Genomic DNA, 5,000 nt, shown 5'->3' on the forward strand with positions numbered 1-5,000 from the left:
GCCAAGGCCAAAAACGCAGCTCTCGAGGGATCTTTTACGAAATGTCTTTCTCAAATAACTCAACTTTTGGCGTAAGTAGAAAGCAAACGGAATTCCACCTATAAACCTGGGCCCGCAATCAATTGAAACCAAAAACTTGTCAGCAGATGAATTTAAAAAATTCTTCACCTCAATGAGTTGTATACCTGAGTCCGGGACACAGTCATGTGACACTGGTAAGCGGATAGGCTTTTCGACAGCTGTCAATTGACCACAACATGGATTTCAAATACCACTTTTAAATGCCTTGACCCCTAGCTACTAAGTGTACCATTTCACATCCGCTAACATGAATGGGTGTACGTACGTGCGTCGTACGGACGATTTTGTCAGAACCAAAATTTCTTGGATGCATAGATAACCAAATTTTCTTACCCATGGTGCTCCGCTGCGCGCCCTTCGCGGTCGAGAGAGCTCCGTTATAATTGTAGTGACATTATCATGACAATGTTAGTTCTAATTTGCTGCATTCTCGAATGATATCTATATAGTCTGCTGACAGACCGCATAAAATCGGAAAAAAGGGGGCATAAGTGTCATTTTAATGTTGGCCTTGAGTGAATTTGATTTCAGCGCTTGATATTGAGCAGCTGTAGTAAGCCCACCCGACTCTTTCTAGTCCCTTATCTAATATGTCTTATGACTTTGTTTTGTATTAATACTTCCTGGCTACAATATCGTTCAGTCCTTCGCTTTTTTTATCAATCACTTATCATTATATTGCTTAAACGGTTTGATGGAATAGTCGTAATATAACTAGACTGATTATGATCGTCCGGGCTAGTGCGAATAGAACTGGGAAGGACTGTGGTTGGTATTGACTCGATAGTCATCAAAGGAAACACTAATTGTTGACCTGATTGATCAATGAAGTCGCGATGGTATTGGTTGGCGGTTAACGAGTAATGTTATTGACCGCAGAGATATCCCATTTTCTCATAGCAATTACCTTACCATTAACATTACAGGAAGAATTTTGATGCTGATCATTCTCTGAGGTAACAGGGTTAATTCAGACTCAATATAGGATGAAATATTCTTGCACGAATACACTCACATTGAACTACATGTAATTATTACTACTACACAGTGCCAGTCTGAATCAGTTTCCAGGCTATTTATTTCTAGATCTATTTTGTGTTTTACTTGTTTATTAATAAGTATTTGAGTGGAGTCTTTACACTTTAAACAAGCCTTTAAACCTTTTAAATCTTTTGTTTACATTGTCCAGTTTTAATTTCATTTTCAATCAATTTCGATTTGTTTCACGGTATCTGTCAGCTTGGAGTTCAGGAGCATCCACAGGTGCAAGCGGCGGTAAGAGTGCGTCCACATGCAGGATAGTATATATACGTGGGTTTACAACTTTTCGTCCCACACTTAAGTGTAGCTTCAAAACAGCCTGTAAGAGAAGCTTTACGGCAGGTGAGATATGGGACAACACGATCTCCGCAACGCACAAACTTACGACTCTTCACACATGACTCTACACTGCTCTGGGGCTCTCGGCGTGCAGATTTTGCCTCGAGAGGATTGTAGTACCCTTCTGCTTCATCTTCATCACGTGAAGAATCACGTGTTGTTTCTTTCCAATCGTATGGCACCCGATGGTTAGAAGCTGGCAGTAGAGAACCGTCGGACAAACCGGGCAAGGGCGACTGATCGTCATTTGCCTTAAGCTTTGCCGTAGAAAAGTGAAGACAGAGAAGAATGGCAGTCACCTAATATTAAGAGGAGACAAAGGCTATCATATCTTATTGGAGCTAGAGATAATCTAAAGGAAGAGAAAGTTACTAAGAAAAAAAGCAAGAGTTTAAGTTGAAAGTGAGCTAAAGTTAAACAAATTTCATTTCGAGATTCTTGCAATGTTAAATCCGACGTAATCTTGGACTTTCTCAAATACAGAAACTAAAATCTCTTTTTTCAGTTAATTTTAAAGAGAGCGCGCTGAACTAGGAATATTTAAACAATAAAACTGACAGAGAGCAATTCTGAAAGTAAGAAAGCTTACCAATAGGTAAAGACTATTCTTGCCTTGCATCTTACTCCCTGGGAAAGCAGTGCTCCAACCACCTCTGACCAAAAAATGAACAAAGAGCTTAGGTCAGGTTATATTTATAGTGCCAGGTTACTTACCATACGGTGATTTATGATTAAGTTTGTGCGTCATGACATATTAGCTTTTAAACGATTGTATTTTTGGTTTTTGCTTGACTAAAATTACAAGAAACAAAATTAACAGAAACTCTTACTACAATATCACGTAGATGCAAGGAGCACTCTTCCTTTATAACTCAACCAAGGACTTTTAAAAACTATACAGTTTCTCTTCGACCCAAATATCAAGCAAAAATTAAAAAAGAAAAATTCAACCTAACAAGTAACTGAATGGAGAATATCACCATCGAAACTGACCTTAAAGAGTTCACATGAACCCATCGGGCAAATAAGGGTGAACCGAAGGGTTGTCAAAACCCCTATGACGCCAACAAAAGACATTAGGAATGGGCTCCAAAACGCCACAAAGATATTGATTAAGTATTGATACAGCGCCGTTGAAAAAAGGCCCTCCAACACGAGGTAACACCTCGCACACACCGATGACCCGAACCGAAAAAGTGTCAAGGAGTAAGCGTACTAACTCTTCAATTTCGGAGCCGGCAACTTCAGGACGATGGCGAGCAAGATCATTCGTACCTAGGAAACAATTCCGAGATCGCGGCGCAATCTCACTACAGTAAGGCCGCCAACGCCGTGTAAATGAACAATTGCGACATCGGAGAGACTAAACGTGTCATCAGCCCGTGAATCGAAATGCGAACGAAGATCATCCCGAAGCCTACGAATAAAAGAGTGACCTTATACAAGAACCGAAGGGACAGAAGAAGCCATGGAAATGAACAACGACCAGAACAATCGGAGAAGAAAATGTGATACCCGAGATCCGAAAACAACACAGGAATGAACTGCAACAAACGATCCGCACAGCGACCGAAATTAACATGAAATAATAAACGAAAGGCTCGAAGCGAGAAGCAAAATACTACCGCAAAAATAGGGGGAACAAAATGACGATGGGATAGCGGTAAGAATAAAAACGTATAAAAACTTACCTCGCAGCAAGTCAACAGAAGCTTGTAACTCCGAGCGATAGAGACGAATCGCAAGCACATAGCTTGCGAGTTCATGTGACTTGTCAAAAACCTTAGAGGGGGGTTGAACATAATGGCTATTTATACCTGACTCCAACCCAGTCCCCCTTGATTATCAAATAAACCCTGGTCAAAGAGAGAAGACAAAAATTATATTTGCAAGCAAATATTTTGTTTAATTTATTTTACCTACATTAATGCAGTTTTTAACTCATGGATGACGTAGTCATGCCATGGGCTTTTGGAGGCACTCGAATGGCACTCCATCACTCACTCGATTCTCATTAATTTATTCATTAAAGTCAGATTAAACACTTTACTCTTACCTCCCTTACTTAGTATTACTTTTGTTCCAAGTGCCTTTTACGCATATGTTTGGAATATTCTAGAGGGTACTAGTAAGGCAAATTTTTTTTCCCGACACATCAGTTATAGAGATGGGTTTTGTATAAGTGGAAATATTCTAAAGAACACTGATAATATCATCCGCAAGAAATGGACTTAGAATTGTTAAAAGGGCATTGAAATAGTGGAGCGTGGATCATTGTTGTATATTTGGACGAATTGTACACATTTGTTCCCGATATTATACTTGATATGGAGAAGATGCGATCAACAGGAGTGTGAAAGATCTATTGCAGCCTGACAATGGGATTTCGTTCAGCGAAAAGCGAATAAACCAAACAATGAGCCTTATAATCACTGCAAAAAAACGGTCCTCGAATTGTTAAAGCGACATTGAGGAGTATCTATTGTGGCCGAGTATTCAGTTATTTGGATGAATCCTTTCGACCATTTGTCTTCGTAGGCAAACAGGGAATGAATTAATGTTGTGTCAACTAGAAGCACAGGTTTTAGAACCAACAAGCGGTATGCTATTTTGCTTGAATTCTTAGGTGATCTTTATTTTGCCTTTAAGTAGGCTTTTGTTTGTCGATGATTCCATTAAGCAGTGCTATTTATGTAATTTCTACAAGAAATGCTGCGCTCGTGGTATAAACAAGTCTCTAGAACATTCAGGTGGAGAAAGGCAATCGGATACTAATTACTTGGCTAGGTCAGAGTACGTCCTGCTTTGAGCTTAATCCGTTTTATTAAAATTATTTTTAGCTCGTGTTTATCAAAAGCGCGTTCTAAAGCACACTGTTCAATTAGTGTAGCTATAAACGCCTGTTTTCTGTATTTAATATAGCTCGTACTACATATACTAACCATTACGTACTCTTTTTGAACAGCATATGGAAACATTTATTTAAAAGCATCGAACTTTTAGGAAACCTTCGAGGTCCATTAAAATAATTGTTTAAAACCACGGTTTAAATAAAACTCCTGCTTATGTAAAACTTGGCTATTTTACAAGAAAGTGCACTGTCGTTCGGAAAGTGTTTGACAGTCACATGAGAAAGCAAATTATTTTACAACTAAAAAGCGGTAATAATTGTTTTTAAAAGTGATCTTTGCTTTGCTTTGTAGGATCAAAACTTGAAAAAGAATATACTGAAGCGAAACAGGTTTTCGAAACAAACCCCAATGATTCGAATGGCAACAATTTAAATGCGGCTAAGGATAAGCTCGAATCATTTTATGATGAAAAAGTCAACGGAATAATAATCCGTGCCCGAGCACGTTGGCATGAACACGGCGAGAAAAGTACCAAATATTTCCTAAACTTAGAAAAAAGAAATCATGTAAAAAAGCATATAAGGAAACTAGTAATCAGCGGCGTCGTAAAGACAGATCCCTATGACATTCTTCAAGAACAAAAACGTTTTTATCTAGAGTTATACAAAAGTTCAAATAGTGATGCGG

General features: G+C 38.7%; 1 long non-coding RNA gene across 1 annotated transcript; it reads right to left on the bottom strand.

Annotated features, from left to right (window-relative positions):
• Positions 1-1,063: 1,063 nt before the first annotated feature.
• On the bottom strand, positions 1,064-3,229 carry LOC140941326 (uncharacterized). Its single transcript, XR_012166448.1, has 3 exons — positions 3,153-3,229; positions 2,051-2,114; positions 1,064-1,760 (listed from the first exon to the last, which is right to left on the bottom strand). It is a non-coding gene; the product is annotated as an uncharacterized lncRNA (long non-coding RNA).
• Between the last annotated feature and the right edge of the window lie 1,771 nt (positions 3,230-5,000).

Source organism: Porites lutea, chromosome 6 (assembly GCF_958299795.1).
Source record: "Porites lutea chromosome 6, jaPorLute2.1, whole genome shotgun sequence".
NCBI classification, from domain to species: domain Eukaryota; kingdom Metazoa; phylum Cnidaria; class Anthozoa; order Scleractinia; family Poritidae; genus Porites; species Porites lutea.